Genomic DNA, 23260 nt, shown 5'->3' on the forward strand with positions numbered 1-23260 from the left:
CTTAAAAAGCACAGTGAGAAAGTGGCCAGCCATCTGCAAACCAGGAAGAGGATCTCACCAGAACCTGACCACACTGACATTCTGATCTTAGACTTCCAGCCTCCAGGACTGTTGAGCAAATAAATTTCTGTGGTTTAAACCACCAGTCTATGTTATCTTGTTATAGCAGTCTTAGCTGAGTAAGACACTCCTTTTATTTTAGTATAGGAATCACTTGCAAGACCCTGGAAGTTTGGGCCTTTACTTATTTCTACGGCTTATTGCCTCCCTCTCCCACACCTCATCCTCTGTGTGCCAACTACACCATCCTAAAGCATTTTTTTTTTCAAACTTTAGTGTCATATGAATTGCCCTGGAATCTTCTTAAAATGCAATCCTGGTTCAGTAGGTCTCACCTGGGGCCCAAGATTCAGCATTTCTAAAAGCTGGTGACACTGAAGCTGATGCACTTTGAGTAGCAAGGCTGAATGGACATCACATTCTCTCTGATCCTAAGCTCTTACATCTGCTGTACTTTTTATGTGTTTTCTTATTCTTCCCCATCTGCTTTACCTATGTAATTCCTAGATTTCTGAGTAGTAATCCCTTGCTTCAGGAAGCCCCTCCTAATAGTCCCTGAGTTTCAGAAAAGGAAGGCTTTCTAGCACACTTAAGTCTCAAAATGTATAATGGCTCAAACAAAGAGAAGCTTATTTTTCACTTAGGTAATAATTTCAGTTCCTGTTTGAAGTATCCCTGGCCAGCTTCCTCACACGGTGATTCAGGGACAGAGACTTCTTCCATTTTGTGGCTTCCACAATCCCTGTAATCATCTGAACTGAGACAGTGAAGGACAAATGAAATTGAAGAAGCTGCATGACAATTCTGCTCACGTTCTATCAACTGGAATGCATGCCCATGGCCATATCTAATGGCAAGAGAGTTTGGGAAATGTGGTTTAGCTGTGTGTTTGGGAAATGCATATAGATCTTGGAAACAGGGTAGTCTGGCTTTCTCTGAAAAGAGTTGGTTTCCCATCCAGGGAGTTCCCATAGTAAGGTAGCCCACAATACCCTTGCACTTGCCACAGGGCCTGGGGAGTGCTAGATGGTTGATAAATCTTGTATGATAAACTAGTTATTGAATGAATGTTGGGGGATGCTATGATTTGGACCATTATGACACCTGAAATGTCACGAGAATTTAGAGACCTGGTTTTTCATTTCTAGTATGTGATAATGTAGATTGCTTTATCTCTGAGTTTCAGTGCCTTCAAATGTAAAGAGTGACAATAGTAACCACTTTTCCTATTCACTAAAACTATTCTGAAGATTAATTGAGAAAAGTTTTTATAACTGTAAAACAATTGTAAAGAAATTGTTATGCTATCATAATATTTCTAATAATGAGCATAATATGCTCTAGCCCCATTAGTAGAATTTCTTTGACTCTATGAGCTAATCGTTGAGCACTAAATTATGGAAGGATATTTTACATATACCACTTTAGCAATCAGCAGACAAAGCTTACACTAAACTTCTTATATTTAGCATTTGGGGGACTCAGAGAGTTTGTTAAGAGAATGAAGTCCTTAAAACACCACCTGCAAGAGTAAGTGTTAAGTCAATGTTATTGTCATTAGGAGAACAAGCATGAGCTGAAAATGCTTTATGCCTGAAGTGCAAGGCTAAACACTTTATATATTATTTTAGTTGTCAGAGCAACTCTACCATGTAGGTAGTATGACCCCATGTTGTAGATTAGGATAAATGAGACTCCAATAAGGAAAATAACTGACAAACCCTAAACTCCAAATAAGTATATTTCTTTACCATAACATTGCTTATAAATAAATATTTTTCACAAACAACAACCATTCTTCCAGATCCACCTGAATTCCATAATGATACACTACTGTCCTGTACTCTAGTCTCTTCATAGCTCAGTTGGTGATGAAAGCAGTTCAATGGGTGGTCACCATGGGTGATTTCTCCAGCACTTCACCTAGTCAAAGACCTTTCTCTATCTTGTCCTGGGTTGCCTGGAACAACTGACAGAAAGCACAGAAAACTCAAGAAGATGCCAAGTAGCTGGAGAGGCCTGCAACCTTTGTTAATGAAAATGCTTTCTTAGGCTTCATAGTGTCTACAGTTTTGTGTTCAGTACTTGAAAGTCAAGGGGCTAATAGTGATTTTCCTTCTGCCTAATTTGTCAGCACAAAAATTATAGCCATCTGTAGACGACACCTTCCTGATCTCTTTTTTTAAACTATTATTTATTTATGTCTTTGCTATTTTTCTATTATTAAAGAGAGAATCCATGGCTCTTGGTAGAATACAATATTTTCATCTCTGTTCAGTAATCCCCTTGCCTTTTTTCCTATTATGGTGCTCCATGACACAAATGTTTGCACCAATATTTAATCCAATGGGGACAGCACATTTATAAGAGGGGAAAAAAATTCCCATGGACACTCATGAATTAAACTTTATCAGCAAATGTCTATACTATTTTTTATTTTTCTATGAAATGATGTGGGTCCAGAGTTGAGTGCTTTGTTAAAATTTTGTTTAGGAAATTCAGAATGAATATAAGCTTCTAGAAGACATAGGTTACTCTCATGAGAATCATGGTCAACAATTGGCTGTTAGCAAAATAGTCACCTCTACTCATTTTAATATTTGTTCATTAAAATAATCTAATCAAGTTGGTTTGAAATAAAATCATCTGTTCAATTACCTGCCACAAAATATCCATTTATTTAATAGTTTTTGAGAACCTTCTATTTTTAAGGCCCTGTGTGAATCCATGATAATATTATATATAAATACACAATATTAACTATTATAGATATACATACAATATATTATATATATACACCCAACACAAATAACAGTACATGATAGGGTAAACAAACTCCAAGCAATATGAGTAACATGCAGTTGGAGTACAGGGGAGGAAACAATTCCTTCTGACTGATAATGAGTAAGTGTTTGCTTATAACTTCTGGGACATCTGCCTGTGTCCTGTCATTTAAATATATTTCATTAAGTGGAAAATCCAGGAAAGGCATTTTGGGTGGGAAACACCATGAGTAAAGACAAACAAATGCCTCCTTCAACTGAACATAGGGGATGGTAACATATAGATAAAGAATTAGAAAGGAAGAAAAACTAGAATGTTAGATTGGAAAAGTAGTCCAGGAAGAGATTGTTAAAAACAATAGAAATAGTCTCCTAGATGGAAATTTTAAATCTCTTGATAAGTCTAAAGATAAGGAGCCTATTAAATAGTATACCGCCCTTATACTGGCCTACATAGCCTTCCATACAATCACACATTTATATCCAATTTAAACATTATCCCCAGCACATATTAAAATGTCAATGTAGACACTTCACCTGGCACGGGGGGTGGTGGGGGTGGGAATCACCAATATAGAAAACCAGAGAAGGATCTCAAGAGCTCTTGGATATCAGTGAAGGATACCAGAGGTACAACTTGCCTGACATACACTCAGCTGCTTGGGAAAAGGAATGCTCCCTGGATCATTAGGCTTAAGACTGAATGCAAAGGAGGGAAGCTGAAGGCTGTCAGCTCTTCGGGAGTGTCCCCCAGTGAGACAGGGACATGGAGAGGAGAAGAAGGGCATGTGCACAGCTGTGAGACACTGAATCTGTGTCACAGGCAGCAGGATCCAGTGGAGCTGTACTGAATAGCTACCAGATGTGCTTCTTTGTCAACGACCTCATAGGAAAGAGCTCCACAGTGGATATGACAAGGCAACCTTTTAGTGCTGAGAGATTCACACCAGTTGAACCAAAAGAACCATCATCTTGAAAAAGAATAATCTTTTGTCCTGGGGGCAGTTATTCTCAAGAGACGCATAGGAACCATGTCATTAGCTTTGGAGATGTGAGCAGAAAGTGGAGTATGGATTCAACCTTTTTGTCAGGAGTTTGGGGTCCCTGGGGCACCAGGGACAAAAGAAATGTGGGCACAGATCGGGAGCACAAGTAATACATTATCCTACAGATCCAAAGACCATAGACCCCTGACGTGCTCCCTTGTGAAAAATTAGAGAGCGTGCAGTATTTATTCCTTTTGCACTTGGAGGAGTGTAAATTGCTGTCTACAAAGGTTTGTAGGGATGGAATTCTCATAAAACTGGTTGAAGAGTTGATTGAAAGCCAAGCCCTAATTTTTCCCCTCGCTAATATTGTCTAGAAATCGAGGCCTTCCAATATTAAAGATATTATAGTCTCCTCCTCCAAAAAAAAAACCACAGAATGAAGTGCCAAATTATTATATCTTGGAAAAACTGCCATTTGCAACATATGGGTAAACAATTACAAACTCAAAAACTGATGTGAACTCTATCAGCTGCAGTGAATACATTTGTTAGGATCAACATTGGTATATATTTATTTTAATCTTTCAGCACCACTGTATAAATATAGCCTGTCGATGTTACGACACACTTTATGCTGAATACCAACTAAAGCCCGACCTTTAGTTTGCTGACTGCATGAACCATGAATGCACCATAGCATTCCAAAGGACATAAGGATGTTAAATCTCCCCTACATTTTAAAGTTTAGATGGATTTAACTTCCCCTTCAACTTGTATTCATTCCAGCCATGCAGATTCTGTACAACTCAATGGAATGTGTGAGGAAAGGGGTCAAAGAGAGTGCACCATAGTGAAAATAGTACTGGATAAGCTGCAAGTCTCTAGATCTGGATTTTACCTTTCTCATTACCATTTGGGTTAACTCCGGCAATCACAACTTTGGTGAATTATTTCCTTTATCTGGAAAGTGAGAAAGGGAACACTCAACTAGTGGGTCAAAACTCAAATTTTAATGGCTTAAATTCTCAAGAAAACAAGGGTAAGGGGTCCAAAGGAAAGGCCTAGAGGGGCTGAATTCTAATTGTTGTAGCAGAAGTGGGTCAGAATAGACATAAGGCATCAAACATATGCTCCACTAGTTTCCAAAACACTCAGGGTTAGATCATACTAATGATTTTTCTCTTTCTCTAAAATCCTATGGCCATAAGATTATGCATTTCTAAGTCACTGACTCATGAATTCTCCTGTTAACATAAGAATAGATCTTTATTGCAAAGAAGATTGTGTCCCTCATTTTCTTTGTGTTTGTTTTTAAATCTGTACATGCAATGCCTAAAATAATATCCAAAATTTGGAAGTGGCTCTTTGTAAAGGGAATTCTAAACAGGATCTTTCTTTTTCATCTTCTTTAACTTCGAGAAGAAATTGAAGCTCAGTCCCTGCTGCCTAGCTTGCAGATGCCATTCCGATTACTCCTTTTAAGATGGTTTACTTATAAACCCAAAATTCTAATTTTATTTTAGCACTCTGGATGGTGTTGGATCTTTATTTGAAACCTATATAAGAGATCCACAGAGTGGAAAGCGATTCTATGCAGTTTGAATATTACCAGGTTGCAGATGAGCCTAACATTCTCTTTTCTGTCAGTTCCACTTATCTTTGTTTTGGGGCATGGGGCCCTCACAATATCATCTTTTCCCCATTTACCCATGAATTCAATATCTATTCACTCACGTCCTTGACTGTTAGTTGAGCACATACTGTGTGTCAGGAATTGAGCTTCATCCTAGGATAGAATGGCTCATAAAACACAAAGCACATGTTTTTTATCCTCTAAGAACATGGACCCCAGGGGGCAGAATGGGAAACAGGCACTGACACCAACATATGATAAGTACCAGGAATGGGAAACCACAGAACACCATGGGCACTCAATGAGAGTCACGTAACCTTCTTTTAATGAACCTGAGGATGTGGAGAAAGGGGAACCCTCTTACACTGTTGGTGGGAATACAGGCTGGTAAAAACACTCGAAAACAGTATGGAGGTTCCTCAAGAAGTTAAAAATAGGGGTGCCTGGGTGGCTCAGTTGTCAAGCATCTGCCTTCGGTTCAGGTCATGATCCCAGGGTCCTGGGATCGAGCCCCGCATCAGGCTCCCTGCTCTGCGGGAAGCCTGCTTCTCCCTCTCCCACTCCCCCTGCTTGTGTTCCCTCTCTCGTTGTGTATCTCTCTGTCAAATAAATAAAAAAAATCTTAAAAAAAAAAGAAGTTAAAAATAGAACTACCCTACGACCCAGCAATGGCACTACTGGGAATTTACCCCAAAGATACAGATGTAGTGAAACGAAGGGACACCTGCACCCCAATGTTCATAACAACAATGTCCATAATAGTCAAGCTATGGAAGGAGCTGAGACATCCTTCAACAGATGAATGGATAAGCGATTCATCCATCAGAAAGGACGACTACTTACCATTTACATCAACATGGATGGAACTGGAGGGTATTATGCTAAGTGAAATAAGTCAATAGGAGAAAAACTATTATCATATGGTTTCACTCATATGTGGAATATAAGAAACAGTGCAGAGGATCATAGGGGAAGAGGGAAAACTGAATGGGAAGAAATCAGAGAGGGAGACAAACCATGAGAGACTCTTAACTCTGGGAAACAAACTAAGGGTTGCTGAAGAGGAGGTGGGTGGGTGGGGAATGGGGTAACTGGGTGATAGGCATTATGGAGGGCACGTGATGTGATGAGCACTGGGTGTTATATGCAACTGATGAATTATTGAACATTACAGCTGAAACTAATGATGTACTATATGTTGGCTAATTGAATTTAAATAAATACAAATTTTTAAAAAATGAGCCTGAGTAGGTTTTCCAAAGGAAATGATCCCTAAAATGAAAACCAGAGACAAATGAAATTTAATTCACTGGGAATGGAAGAAATCTTTTCAGGCAGCACAATCTAGGGCCTGATACTGAGGTAATAAGCTATATTCAGAAATACAAGTATTATTTTGAGAGAAGTATAGTGTTTGGGGTATAGGGGTGAAAAGGTATGACACAGGCAGGGCCTAACTAATGTAGAGCCATTTAAATATGACACGATAGAATTAGGTATACACTGGAAAGATTCTACGTTGGATTCCAGGAGACTCTTCATCACATATTCAATATCAGGTATACATTTCCACAATAATGCTGAGTAACAAACTATCCAACTCTCAGTGGCTTAAAGCAATGAATATTTATTTGGCTCGTGAATCTTCAGGTGGGTGAAGGCTGCATATTCTTTTGGTCTCAGCTGGACCCACTGACATGTCTGGGGGTCTGCTGGTCATTAATTAGCTGTTCTAGGATGACTTTGGCTGGGGAGACTACATCATGTGTCTCAACTCTGGGCATGTTCTCACAGGGAGGTAGAGGAATAAGAAGAGAAACGTGTAAGAGCTTTTTTAAGTCTCTGCAAGAGTCATATCCACTAACATTCTTTTGTTCAGAGAAAAACACATGGCCAACTCAGAACAAAGAGGGTGGGGAAACACACCCCAGGTATTTCATGAGAGGCACTACAACTCACATGACAAAGAGAATGGTTACAGGGATGACTGAAGAGTGATGACCATGAATTCCATAAATCAATCAAGAATACAAGCCCTGCTAGGCACTGGAGTCTGTACTTCCTAACATGACAACTAATCTAAAAGATGACAATGACTTCATTGGATGAGATCACTCATGGTTCACCCACCCACACACCACCACCAGCACATGCATGTCTTATGAAGCTACATGTTCTCGCTTCAACTTTTCTGAAACAGTGGCCTGCCTTTTCCTGGAAGGGTCAAATAATGGTTGTATTTTGGAGTAAATTAGAGGAAGAGAAAAGAAAAGAGAAATGGAAGGGAAATATGTTCATACAAATAGATGCTTAATAACAAGCTTTAGAAAACCCCTTCATGTAATTGAACCCAAATAAAAGTGTATTAACTGGGAGTGCCAAACACTGTACTAAGTACTTTTACCAAGATCTTCTCAGCTCTCTCCGTCTCTCTCCCTTTCTATCTGTCTGTCCGTCTCTCTTTCACACACACACACACAGAAGAACACAAATTAGATAAGTGCTGTTGTCATATTATCCTTCCACTTTTACTATTACTAAAACTGAGGGTTAGTGAGATTAAATAACACATAACACCTGAATTTGAAACTTAGCAGTTTGATTCCAAAACCTGTTTAAATAACATATGTCAAATAGTCTTATCCCAAAATGTTCTAAATCGTGCCCTTAGAAAAGAGTATGTTTGAAAAGACATTTCCAAAGTCTATCTATTATACACTTTTCTTAAAAGTAAATGCCAAGACCCACGAACACTTTCTATAAATGAATAATGCAGTGAAAACCCCAGAAATGTATAGATTGGTGTCATGGAAAGTCTGCTTTCCTAACAAGTTTATCTTTGATCCGGGATTCATTTACATAGATTTTGTCTGTGTGTCAATCCTCATGATTTGTGGCACTGCATATTTTAGAACCTGACATATGCATTCTTTTCACAAGCCACATTTAACAGCAGCCTCCATTGTCTATGATAATGAAGAAAGCAAGCGGGTAATATAGAAAGCCCGGTGTCTTTCCAGACCCCAGTAAGACAGACATTCAGACAAGTCTAATAATTGCTCTACCCTCACATGTGTTCAATAGACTGCCATGCTGACTGGCCCTGTACCTGTGGATAAAATATCCATTTGTTCAAGAGCGTATCTATTGAGGGTCCACTCTGTCATGCACTGAGCCAAGTTTAAGAGATACGATGGGGAACAAGCCACAGATTTACAGTCAGGTAGGGGAGACAGACAAAAAACAAAAGAAAAAACAAGTAAGCAAATAACTAAGAATAATTACTATTTAAAACCAGACCTCTAGAGATCAACCTATACTATATACTTAGACCTGTATGTGTATAACAACCTTGCTTATATTAGAATGGTCAGAGAAGTACTTTCTAAAGTGGTAGTACTGGAGCTCACTCTAACAAGCTAAGAAGAATGGGAAGGCATATGTGCAAGGGATTGTAATCAAAATGTTCTGGGAATGTGGAATCTGGGTTATTTGAATGTTCTGAAGATTAAGAGTTGACCAGGAAGCTACTTTTGTTTCTGTCCCTTTTCGTGGAAATGCAGTAGCCCTCTTTACTCCCTTGGTTTCATATACTTAATCATGATTATTTGTGGGACCCTATAATGCCCAGCATCACTGTTTCCAGTCCTCAGTCTGGGCTTCCTGCTTTCTCTGGGTTTGAAGGAATCTCCAAAGTGACAGGTCCTGCCTCCTACCCAATGCTGGATTCTGGCATAGACTTTAAGGCATAACAGACAGAGATGAGCAGAGGCTCATCCTGGGCCATGGAAATTGTCAGGGTTTCCAGAACCAATTTTTAATATGGGCTTTTTAGAAACACCCCTTTTTTAAATGTTTGAAAAAATTTAAAAAATAAAAGCAATGTTTTGTGACATGTGAAAATTATATGAAATTCAAATAGTGTCCAAAATAGTTTTATTGGAACACAAAAAATAAAAATTTAAAAAAATAAAACTACATCTTTTCTCTTAAAATTTGAGTTTATTTCTAAAAGCAAATTGAAAATCATAGTTACTTGAGTTTGGGTTAATTTGATAAATATGATAAAATGATATAAACACATAAACTGATCAAATTTTTAACTGATAATTTTTTATTAGTAACTAAAGGAGGGGAGGAGTTTTCTCATTAACCCAACCATTTATTTACAAAAATCCATTATAACTTTTACCAGATTTTCCCATTCACTACAATATAGAATATAATTATATATAGTGATGTAGTAATAGTAGTAGAGTAATATGAGAAGACAAGGACAAATAGTAGGGAACCTTTCATCCAATTTCCTTTTTTCGCCAAAATTTTATTTTACCTGTAGGCTATTTTTTAAAATTTCACCAATTTATTTAGTTTCAGGTATTCTAACCTTGTACAAGTAAGTCTTCTCTTTAATCCATATCATTTTAAAAATGGGGTTTAGTAGGTAATAATGCTATACGACAAGTAAACATGCAAGCAAGGAAAGAGGGGAGAAATGCAGCACACCAAATGTTATCAATAAGCTGTATGTAGGCTTGCCAAGAAGATATACATGTCATCTTGGATTGCTTCTATTCGTGCCTTCATACCCTCTCTTAACTATCATCCTGCCCTGCCCTGACTTTCTGACCCCCGTGTATTAGCTTCTGGTTGGGTTCTACCATTTGGAGGTATTCAAAGGAGATGAAAGGGAAGGAGGATGAGGGCAGGATTTTCACTCCCCAGGGTCTACTGAGTTGTGTTGCTCTACCAGAGGACATGACTACTCTCATGGAAGCCCTGTCATTCTTCCCTCCTTCTGGATCTTAGGCCAGCAAAGCTCTGAGGTAACTCATTCCAGAATACTGCACTATCCATTGTAAGTCCCTTCATATTTGGCCCATATCTTTCTAAATAGTCCCTTCATAAAACCCTACAAAAGTCATCTAAATGTAAGTGTCCAACTGTTTCTACAGGGTCCCTAACTGATACACATATTATTTTTTCATGCATATGCTTCCCTTTTCTTCAAATATTTTGACAAGTGCCATGTCGCAAAGTTAAAATGATAATACCTTAGAGTAGCAAGAAACGTTTACATTTCCACTCCCTTTCCTGAACATCCCCTTATCTGATTATCAATTTGAATATTGGTCAAATAGTTATTGCTAGCTCCATTTTATAAGTTAGAAAATCAAGTCTTGAAGGGATTAAGACATTGGGCTGAAGTCAACATACACACCCAGGACCCCTTGAGCTCATTTATCCTCCAGGGCTTTCTACTTAAACCATGCTATCAAGGGAAACAGCAAACAATTACACAACATTTGACCATGACCACAAAATACCAACCATACGTTTTGTTCATGCTGAATCTAAAACAGTGTTCTGCAAACTGTGGCCCATGGGCCAACACATCTGCTTCCTGTTTTTGCAAACTGAATTTCATTAGAACACAGCCACTTTCATGTATTTACTTATTGTCTATGGCAGTTGTTTGGCCCTCTTGAGTAGGTAAGATAATGATCATACGATCTGCAAAGCCTAAAATATTTACCATCTCGCCCTTTATAGAAAATACTGCCAACTCCTGATCAAAACAATCAGAAAGTCCAAAATGCTCTCACAGAGACCTGCCTGTGATGCTCAAATTAAAGGACATACATGTGTCTAAAGTGCCTCCTGATCACATATGAAAGAGTAGGTCATTTGAGTCCTTATTTTTATAAAGAGAATGAATGAGAATCTATAAATGGTATCATAGGTAAATCCAAGTTAACCAGAATATTAAATTAATCATAATAGGCAATTGTATGATTACTCTAGGAAACAGAAACCTATCTCACCTAGGAGATTATTCTTTTCAAACTTGCCTTTTAAATGAAATTCTGAAAATAAATGGATTCCCAATGGGGTACTAGAAACAGGAGCATTGTAATTTTTTTTTCTACTGCCAGAAAAATACCAGATAAAATACGGGACACTGAGTCCAAACACCAGTAATGCATAAATTCAAGGTCGATAGCTTGAAAGGTAGCCAGGGAAAACTGACCTGGATGGGATTTTTCAAACCATTAATGTACACTACCTCAATTATTTCTTTCTATAATGTTTGTCAGTACAGATGTTTATCAGTACTTTACACAGAAAAACACTAGTTTACTTCATATAAATGAACATTATCTTTCATTCCTTTTTTCTTTAAAAAATCACCATTATTAAAACTTTTTCAAAATTAGTAAAAATAAGTAACATAGAGGATTAAAAATATATTTCTTATTGTGAGACTTCTGGAAGCCAAGGATGACAGATAACAGCTCTTCTTCATCTTCCCATTCCCATCCAGCAGAAGAGTGAATTACTTGGCCTGGCTTCCCCTCCAGAGAAGTGAGTGTGTCATTCCCAGTGGCCACTTAGAATAAGTCATGTCCCCAGCCATAGAGGTTGATTCATGGGTGGGCTTGCTAGCCAAGTAAGGCCAAATCAGAATCTTCTGTGGGGAATGGAGATTAATATTCATAGGATGAAAGTTTTTCATCTTCTGAGTTTTGACTCTTAAGGACCTTGTAATTCTGAAGCAGCCACTGGTCATTTTCACCATGTGGCAAAAACCAATCTCAGAATGGAGTCAACACAAAGGCAAACAGAGTAGAGAGAAATGGAGAGAGAGCATCCTGGTGGCCTCAGCTAAGTACCTGAATCAAGGTCAGAATGGAAACTAGCCAGCCCATACACTTCCTATATATATATATCTATATATATATATATATATAGATATATATATATACACTTCCCTCTTCCTTATCATTTTTGACAGACATATAGGGATTTGTTGCTTACAGCTGAAAGAGTCCTGACTCATACAGGGTGCAAAGACAACTATATGAAAATAGACATTCATTCACTGAACAACTATGTATCCAGTACCTACTATGGACAAAGCATGAAAACTAGACATGCCCAGTAGTGAATCAAAGGCTTAACAAAGGACCCCAGGGGGAGGGATGCCTGCCAAGAAGAAGGAGCGTGCTACTAGGAAAATATGACACGTGTTGAATGGCACTAGAATGTCAAAAAGTTTTCTTCGTTCAATTATTCAACAAAGAGTTCTCAATACCCACTCTGTATTCTTGGCATGGAGGAGACAATAGAAGGCAATCAAATAATCTCACAAAAAATCAGTAGAATTGCAATTGACAAGCTAGAAATGAAAGCATATGGTGCTATGGAAATGTGAGGATGGAGATTTGACCTAGTGCAGGAGGTCAGGGAAGGTTTATGGCTCATGACTAGCTGAAGATGTGTGGGAAGAGCATATAAGGAAGGAAAAATGAGTAGCAGGAGCGAAAGAAGGCTGGCATTTCTTGAACATGGAGGCCTTGAGAGTGTGAGATGAGTTTAAAGGCAGGAGGAGCATTACCTTCTGGCCATTCTAGATAGGGTGATCTGGGACAATATCATGTTACACCTGCTTCTCATGGTGTCTCCTTCCTCAAAAATATCCTAGATCAGACATTAAATTCTATAGTTCTCTTTGTTAAAAACCAAATTAGGCTAACTGCAGTATATTTCCTGCATTGGATGTTAAAATAGAAAAAGGACATTAGGGCAAAAACAGATAAAACCCTAATAAAGCCTGAAGTTTAGTTAACAGTAATGCATCAATGTTAATTTGTTAATTTTGACAAATACACCACAGTAAACTGTTACCCTTAAGGGAAACTGGGTGAAGGTATGGGAATTCTCTGTACTTCCTTTGCAACTTCTTTATATAAATTTAAAAATATTCCAAAAGTCTATTGCTAAAATAAAATAACAACAACAAAAAAGTAGCCTAAAGGGGAAAAAAGTTGTGGAGTTTTGTCTTTACCTAAGAAGAACATAGAGATATAAAAAAAAATTTTGAGCATGGCAGCGTGGCCAGAAAGAAGAGAGCTATCAGAACGGCCTAGGTCCCTCTGGCTTCAGGAAGATCAAAATAGGTCTTTCTCCTCAGGAGCCCAGAAAGAGATGATAGTAACTTTGGCTGGGAGGTGGACAGGGCTATTTTTATAGTGGACTAAACAGGGAATTTTGGTGGATTGCCTATGGGGTGAAGGAGAGGGAGGGGTCAAGGATGACCCCTAGGTTTCTGTATATCTGGCATCTCAGTAGATCATACACATGACTCTGAGCTATGAGTAGACCATCAGAGGGGGGTGGGAGGTGGTGATGACCTCCTAATATGGAGCTGGGGAGTGAGTACAGGAATCCAGTCTTTGGGAGGATTGGCAAGAACCAGAAAGCACCTCAATTTAAACACCACCAGATCACCAGGTGGCTTATCAAGACAACATGTCAGTTTCCTCAGAGGACTCAGACACAAAGCGAGGGCCCAAAGGAATCCAACGGAAGTCCCATTTCTCAAATGGGAATCAAAAAACCACATTTGAATTTGGCGCGATAGAAACCGCCTTCAGTTTAATGATGATTCCCATTCTGTTAACCTGTTTCAAGAGCCCCTAATTATGGCCCAGCCTAGACCTACCCCTCCACCATGGAATGGGGCATACTTACCAGGGGAAGGGATAGCTTAGTGCCTGAGAGACCTTGGAGTCCCCCAGACCCCAGAACAGTGTTTGGCACATAGCTGACAACATAGGTTGAAGAAAAGAAAGGAATGGATGAAAGAAACATACTGAGCATCAGTCTCCTCTCCTGTGAAGTCACACTGATAATAAATAACTGATAGGGTTTTACAGGCTTAAATTAGACTAAGATATTTAGTTCAGAGCTAGGCTCATGGAAAGGAAGAAAGACTGTAGCCACATGATGAAAAAGGCAGAGGTTATTTCTTTAGGGTGTTTTTCTTTACCGTGACCAGGTATTTCTTTACGTTGCCCTTAGCCATCTAGTTAGATATTAGCTCTTTCAAGACATATATATATATATATATATATATATATATATATAAGGCTTGGGGATTTTATTATTCCTTGTGGATAAGGCCTCAGGTGTATTATTCACCATTCACCATCGTGTCTCAGGTACTCAGATACACTATATGTTTAATAAATATCTGACATAGAGTTTGCTTATTACTGCCTTCCTGTTCCCTACAGAGTGTCTCCCTTCAGGAATTTTTTTTAAAGATTTTATTTATTTATTTGAGAGAAAGAGTGAGAAAGAGCACGAGAGTGGGGTGAGGGGCAGAGGGAGAAGCAGACACCCCACTGATCAGGGAGCCCAATGTGGAGCTCGATCCCAGGACCCCCAGGATCAAGACCTGAGTCGAAGACAGACGCTTAACCAGTTGAGCCACCCAGGCGCCCCTCTCTTCAGAAAATTGACCTCTGTAGCCCTCCTTCTCCTCCCCCTTCCCCCTTCTCTCCCCTTCCTCCTCCTCTTCGCTGGGGGTGTTTTCTTCTCCAATTATAGTGAAATTAAGTGGAAGACATTGGGTGTCTCTGCTCCCAATGGAATTCACTTATTTCAGTGTCATGTGTCTTGCAACTGCCACAGCTTTCCCCAAGCACAGCGAATGAATGAAATGCCCTTTGGGTGGGTTGTGCAAGAAGAAAAGCCTACCTGTTCCGGGAACAGCCACATCCAGGAGAAACAGCTGTGGGTGGCTCTCAATGACCTGGCTCGGATGGTAAAGAAGACTTAGAGGCATAAATTCTCAGGCTGGCTTTAAAGCCAGTTAAGCTCTTAAACAGGGAGCCCAGTGGGTGGAAAGGACTGTGATTTGTTGCTGCCAGGTAGGAATATGAGTTGGGCTTCTTGGAAGCTAGAACTCTGCTTAATTTACCTGTCAAATATCCTGATAGATTTGTCCATAGAGTTTTGAAATAGAAGATAAAGCTCCTCAACCTGCGTGGTTCTACCCTGCAGTGGGGAATATATCCATCACTTGCACAGATCAAAGTGGCTAATTCAGGGCCCTTCGGTACCTCCCCTCCATCTTGTCATGAGTACTCTATCTCTACTGTGTAAATATAATTATTTGGAGTAGAATTTAAAGATTGCCCATTGCATATTCAGTTTGTTGGTCAATGAACGTTCCAAGGAGCCAAGTCGACAGCAGCCTCTGTTTGGTCTGCTGGCATGCCACTATCAAAGGTGATCACTTAGAGACCCAGGAGGACTCAGGGATCAGGGAGAGCATACATAGGTGGAATGTTCAGCCCAGGCCACAATTTCTCACTGTTTTTCCACTTTCTTTGGCCCACTCCCTAAGGATTCTATACATTCTTAACCTCTCATTAGAAAGCATACTTTTGGGGCAGGGACTAAGAAATAGATAATTTTTAGAGATTCCTGGTCATCTCCCCCTCTTCCCCATGAAATATAAGGATAAAGAAACATCATTAATTCTAGGTGCAGACTATTTATTAAGTTGTACCACTTAGATCATGCCTTTCAACAAAGACTGAAGAATCCACTGTAAAGTCACTAATAAATATTGAATGTGCCAATTTGATTCATTACATTACACAGTAATGTAAGTACTAATGTGAATTTATATAACATCTGCCTAATCCTTCATTTGCCAGCCATAACATATAATTCTATTTATCCTAACAAAGCGAACTAAATACAAAACCTACCCATTTAATTGACTATTTTAGTCTCTTTTAAAAACTACTTACTTTTCCAATAATGGAAACATAACTGAATTCAGTCTTCTGATGAAAAAAATATTGAGGGAAAAAAAACACTTACATTCATATAATCACTGATTTATTTTCTTTTAATATACATTGATGCAAAATGGGAATTCAAAGTACTTTTTGTTCCTCTTTAAACAATAAATAAAGAGGATAAGGGACTCTCCATAAACTGTTTAAATTTTATAATCTTATTTTAATTAAAAATAAAAAGATACCAGGGTGCCTGGGTGGCTCAGTTGGTTGAGCCTCCGACTCTTGGTTTCAGTTCAGGTCATGATCTCAGGGTCATGAGAATAAGCCCCACGTTGGGCTCACTGCTCAAAGGGCAGGCTGTTTGAATTTCTCTCCCTCCACCCTCCCCCTGCTTGCACAAACACACTCTCTTCTCTAAAATAAATAAATAAATCTTTAAAAAAATTAAAAATAAATAAAAAGATCTTTTCAATTTTCCAAGATGGCAGTTTAATTTCTCACATATTTTCCCCTCCCCATACACTGCTAATATACTCCAAAAATATAAACATATATTCTTAATACAATATAAGTATGAACCAAGACCAAATTGTTATTTCACCGTTTTTTAACATGACACTAATTTCAAAAGTCATCATGGAGAAGACTGATTACCTTACAGTTAAAACTTTTATCACACAACAAACTCCTTCCAAAATAAACAAACAAAAAAACCCCACCAAGTCAAAAATCAAATGACACGCAAGAAAAGCACTGGCAACTTGTGACACAGTGTTAATATCTCTACTACACAAATTATTCTTACATATCAGGGGAAAAAAACCCTAGAAACCACAATATAAAAATAGCACAGAAAGATGAAAAGATAATGCACTAAATGGCCAACATATTTCTGAAAAGATGTTTATACTCACTGATAATAAAAAGTAAAATAAGCAAATCAAATCAAAGTAAAATTCAGATTTGCAAAAATGTAAAAGAATCATATCACATGATATCAGTATGCATGTGGGAAGTCACTTTCATGCATTGTTGTTACAAGTGTAAATTTGCTATTTCTGGAGAGCACTTTAGAAAACTAAATTAAAATTTTCACCTATCCACAGTGACACGGAAATTTCACTTGTAGGAATCTATCCTTAAAATAAATATGCAGACAAATAATATTCAAAGATGTATAGTAACAAGTTGTTGAGTACATCATGAGAAACACTGTAAATATCCATTAATAGTGATTTGGTTAATTAATTATGGTACTATATAATGATACGGGGGATAATACGTAGCAGTTTGAAATGTCATACGTCTATGGTTATTGAAACAGATATTTCTGTAGAGTTATAATGTAAAAGGCAACTAAGAAACAGCATGTATTTCTTATGCTTTTAGAAATTAAAATTTGTACTTATTAAACATATCCAAAAACTTTAAAGAACATTGAGGGAAAATGCCACAATCCAACTGATTTTTGTTTGCATTATAGCCCAATCTCGAATATATATGCATAGTTATTTACATATGCAATTGGTATCCATTTCTTAAATACCTTATTTAAAATATATTTATATTTTTGGCAAGGAAGACAGATTGTTAAAGGAGATTTTTATTTATTGCTTATTTTATTTATTGCTTGTTTAATGTAAATCAAAGAAGGCTTTGGGATTTTATGAATCCATGATGATGAAGCCAGTTAACAACCTGCTGACAGTTGCAGTCTCTCCTCTGTTCCACCTCATGGTTTGAGATTCCTGCATTAGGTCTCAGGGCTTTCTTTTAGATAGCTCTTTCTGTCCCACCACTCAGCCCTAAGGATCCAGTTCAGCTCACTCCTCCAGCACTGCCATGTGTGCGCTGAAAGCAATGTTCTCACAAAGGGCGAGGTTTTGGGATGCAAGGAGATCTTTATTAGTGGAGGAACTGTTCAGTGCCTACAAAGGGAAAGCCCTATGATACAAAAAGCATGCTTTCTGCAATGTGTTTCCAGGTAAAATAGTAAATTAGATTTTATACATAAAATGCAGAAATTTGTGCTTCTCGTGCAGTTTCAATGAACTGCATTTGTCCATTGAGCACTCAGTTGAGATTAATGATATCCATCAATTACTATAACAGTAAATTCTCCTTCTCCCGTGTTATTATCCCATGTTTAACTCTATGTCCTTTAAGGGAAATTTGTTTGCCTTAAATTAAATTTATAAGATGGAACAGTAGTAGGACTGACTAAAGGCATTCATGGGGGATTCCATAGAAAGGACAGGGAATTCAGAAAAGTAACCACGGGTTTGTAGCTTCTGTGTGTGTTTTTTTGTTTGTTTTGTTTTGTTTTTGGTGGCTCTGCCATTTTACTTCAAGCATTGGATGAGTCACTCCAGTTGTGATTGCTCAGCATCAGGTGGTTCTTACACAGAGGCACCTGTAGAGATGGGAGGATACTTCTAAAAGCCTGCCTACCTTCTGGTCATCTACTCTTAGCTACCTTGCTCCCTTTTAATCACTCTGTGACTATCAACCTACCGGACTATTTCTTAAAATGTGGTCAAGGAGATCCCCTTGGTAACTAGAAGAGTAGACACATTTAACCAAGAAAGTTTAGTAAAGTAAAGTAAAAGTAAAAGTAAAGAAAGTAAAAAGTAAAGAAAGTAAAAGAAAGTTTAGAGCTTATATTTTTCCAAGTACTAGTTTTGTAAAATAAATTAAAATGTAAGAAAACATTTTAAGTTACACAAATAAATACTACTATATGTATAAGAATGAAGATTTTCTTAAAATTGAACCATAGAGATACATTTGGCATCATCATATTATAGTTCAAAATGTTCACTGACCTACTTACTACCTAACTTCATAACACACTGAAGATACCTCAATGACTATTACACTGGACATAGGCATTTCCTCCTTATTCATCAGCCATCCTGTCTCTGTAATGCCTTCCCCTTCTGCTCCTCAAAAAAAAAAAAAAAAGAATGAATGAAAACGAAGATGTTTCAATTTCTTCAATTGACCTAATAAAAGAAATATTTCTAAAAAAATGATCATAGTGGTTTAGCAGCTGGCTTTTTTCACCTTTTCAGCAATGCAGACTAAATGCAACTGACATTCAGGTTGAGATAATTGGAGTGTAAATTACTCCCAAATACTTATTTCTTAAAATAGAGAAGCGTTTGTCCTTCATATTTGAAGATGACTTTAATTATGGTTATCCATAAGGCAGTGTGGGAAAAGACTTCATACTTGTTATAGTTTGTTTAAATATGTCTTTAACAGTGATGTTCTTATAAAAAATAAAGCGTGTTTAACTCTATGTCCTTTAAGGGAAATTTGTTTGCCTTAAAATTAAATTTATAAGATGGAACAGTAGTAGGACTGACCAAAGGCATTCATGGGGGATTCCATAGAAAGGACAGGGAATTCAGAAAAGTAACCACGGGTTTGTAGCTTCTGTGTGTGTTTTTTGTTGTTGTTGTTTGTTTTGTTTTGTTTTTGGTGGCTCTGCCATTTTACTTCAAGCATTGGATGAGTCACTCCAGTTGTGATTGCTCAGCATCAGGTGGTTCTTACACAGAGGCACCTGTAGAGATGGGAGGATACTTCTAAAAGCCTGCCTACCTTCTGGTCATCTACTCTTAGCCACCTTGCTCCCTTTTAATCACTCTGTGACTATCAACCTACCGGACTATTTCTTAAAATGTGGTCAAGGAGATCCCCTTGGTAACTAGAAGAGTAGACACATTTAACCAACAGTGGGCTACTCTTGCTTTAACCCTTCGGCTCCTTTTCATTCTGATAAAGGCATGTAACCTCATGGGCCAACCTCTATTACACCCCTGCTGTCAGTTTCCTGACCAAATCCAACCGAGATTTTTTTCCATTCTTCCAGGTTAATGTTAAATAAATTCAATCTTGATGGTCTCAAAAGATCACAGTAGAGAAGTAGAATTAAGGCAAGCAGAGTTGGAAGGAAAAGGTACAAAGAGCCATAGGGTGGTTCATTTACAGCTTCTTGTGAGAAGGCAAGTCATCTATTGGAAACCATCTATTGCAGTAGAATATCTGCAGCAAGACAAAGCATCTGAAAAATGGTGAACTTAACTGTGCTCTTTAAAAATAATAATGATCCTCAAAAAGTTAAAAATAGAGCTACCTTATGATCCAGCAATTGCACTACTAAGTAATTATCCAAAGGATACAAACATAGTGATTCAAAGGGGCATATGCACCCCAATGTTTATAGCAACAATGTCCACAATAGCCAAAATATGGAAAGAGCCCAGATGTCCATCGACAGATGAATGGATAAAGACAATGTGGTATATATAATATATATGGAGTAATATTACTCAACCATCAAAAAGAATGAAATCTTGCCATTTGCCATGCCATTTGCAAAAAAAATTGAGAGGGAGGCAAACCGTAAGAGATGCTGAACTCTAGGGAAAAAACTGAGGGTTGCTAGAGGAGAGGTGGGTGGGAGGAAGGGGTAATTGGGTGATGGGCATTAAGGAGGGCACTTGATGTAATGAGCACTAGGTGTTATATGCAACTGATGAATCACTAAATTCTACCTCTGAAACTAATAAAAATAATAATGATAAAAATAATAATATCTAGGAAATCATTATATTTGATATATGAATAAGCAAAATAATGAAGCATTATGCAAATTAATACCAATTAGATTATCTTTCAGAGTCATCAAATACATTGCAGAAAAAAGAATAGAGGCAGGGGCATCTTATGATAAAAGTATGGAAAGAAAAGAGCTTGGGGGTACTGCAAACAACAGTAAAACCTTCTTCCAAATTTTGCTTCAGGCAATCTTTCTTAAAATGGCTTCATGGAGTTCACATGTTCTTTATTCTTGTTGAGCAATATCCAAGTAATTTATTCCCATTGACCATCAGCAAACATGTAAAGGTGTATTTCATTAACAGAAATGGTGTTCACAAAGAATTAGGGACTCCCTGCTCATTTCCACTTAGGCCCACAAAATTGAAAGATTCCTGAGATGGGTTATAACTTGCATTTTCCTTGGGCTCATTTATTTTAATCTTCTTCAAACAAAAAAAATGACTATAATCCTGTGTATATTACAGAATTCTCCTATCTGCCACATCTAGGACAGGCATACTATCAGATAATGTTAATTTTTGTTAAAGCATTAATTATTAATAACATTTAATCATTTTAATAAAGGTTATTTTGAACTATTGAATGAATATAATCCCCCAATACCGTTTAAGGAGGTTAGATGATGCTAACCAGAGGGCATTTTGCTGAACACTGTAATAAGCCAAGAGAAGCAAATTTCTACATTTAATAGAGGGGCAAGGGATTTGGAGACCTTGAGAAATATTTGAGAGAAGGAGATTGTATTTTAGGAAAAGCTGGATGCTGTGTGAAAGGAAAGATGTAAAGGGACAAGAGGAACTTGGGAGAAGAAAACAAGGAAAGACCAATGCATGAACTTTTTCTAAGTTTTAAATTGTTTATGCTATAACCCAATTCTGTGCTTTTTAAAGCACATCTTCAATCGATTCTACACTAACACTTGATTTTCTCTTACTAGAATGTGGAGAACATGAACAGGTAATTTCAAGAGGAAGAAGAAGGTATAACTGACATTTGGGTCACTTATGGCATTTTTCAGTAGTTTCAGCTATATCCCATGTATGGAATAAATCCTTTTTTCCAAAAGATTCTCAAAACCCATTAAAAGCTGACTACCTTTTTCTCACTCATTGTCTTTGCATCGGCCAGTTAGCACCTTTTGTGTATTCATTCAATAATGTACATTGAACACCAACTCTAGGAGACACAGCTAGGTTTTTTAAGAATCCAGTGTTGAATCAAATGTCCATCTTGCCTTCAAGTGGAACACAGTATAATAAGGACACAAGACCCTGACACTGTTACTTACAATGCAGGGAAGAAAGCAAAAAAAAAACACTGTAAGGATGAAAGATTAAAAGATTTGCTATAGGGAAAAGGAATTAAGAAAGAATATGTGGAAGGGTTAGCACTTCAGTTGAATCTAAGAAGAGATTTGAAATCAACCGAAATAAACGAGTCAGATGTTTCCAAAAAACACAATGTGATCCACAACTCAGAATTTTGTTATGCTAAGGGTTTCTATGGTAAAGCATCCCACCCCCATGCAAAGCTCACAGTCCAAAGAATAAAATTTGGGTAATAGAACAAATCCGTTATGCAATTCACACTCCCACCTATAAAAACCAAACATGTCAAGGGAGAATAACAAGAAGAAAACCTTATGTGCTCGGGAGATGTTAAATGTAATATATAGTCTAAATTCTTTGATATTTTACCTTTCCTGAGGAATAGAGGGGTAACCAAATTGCTGCTGGACCATTCTACCCTTAGAAAGGGAAACACTGTGGGTAAAACCAGCCCTGCTGTATCAGATACAGTCATGGAGCCCCTGTGACCCACTTAACTCTTTCTCATTTAAAATATTCACTTTTTATGGGCACCCAAAATATGTCTCCTCTCCAAAACCACGGCATTGCCCTTCAAGAGTAGGGGTCAAAATGGAGAATAGAGAATTACAGAAGCTGAATCCTAGTAACGTTGCCCCAAAGATATAAAGTCTGATTAGTCTAAGAAATAATTTTCTTTTTACTTTATCTCTTGAATTATACAACAGAAGTAATTCAATCCCATAGGAGTGCATAAACTCCAATTAAAAGTGTAATTGTAATGGGAGGAAGCAGATTTCTTCAAGAGAATATTACCCTAGCCCCATACCCAACAGTGTGAGCACTTAAATTTCTTTACCACTGTGTAATCTGGTGCTGCTTTACAGAAATGCTTCCATCTCTAACAAGCCCGAGCCCCAACCATGCACACATTCAACCACAAGTTAAATCTAATTACTGAATATTAATGAAGTTTTTGTAGGAGGAGCTACTGAGTTTTCACACATTTCCTTATTCAAAACTCTCTTGATTTCCACAGAACTCTACCATCTGTCATGATACTAAATATGACTGATCATTAAATAAATAAGTGATTGAAGAACTTATCCAATTAATTCCTTCTGGGCTTCCTGCATTGCAAGAGTCAAGCCAAGTCAGTGTTAGTTCGCTACTGTCTCTAGCTTCCTATTGTTCTTGCTGCCACTACATCTCCAGTAATTACACATTTCCTCTTATTGTTAGATATAATTTT

The 23260-nt window shown here is 37.7% G+C and overlaps 1 long non-coding RNA gene across 2 annotated transcripts in view; it reads left to right on the plus strand.

The window, feature by feature from the left end:
* Positions 1 to 21751, plus strand: part of LOC113919384 — an 83461-nt gene extending 61710 nt beyond the window's left edge. For both annotated transcript variants that reach the window (XR_003518979.2, XR_003518978.2), the window contains exon 3: positions 21639 to 21751. This is a non-coding gene — a long non-coding RNA (uncharacterized LOC113919384). The remainder of the gene's footprint in view (positions 1 to 21638) is intronic.
* Positions 21752 to 23260: the final 1509 nt, after the last annotated feature.

The sequence above is a fragment of the Zalophus californianus genome, chromosome 3 (assembly GCF_009762305.2).
Source record: "Zalophus californianus isolate mZalCal1 chromosome 3, mZalCal1.pri.v2, whole genome shotgun sequence".
Lineage (NCBI taxonomy): Eukaryota > Metazoa > Chordata > Mammalia > Carnivora > Otariidae > Zalophus > Zalophus californianus.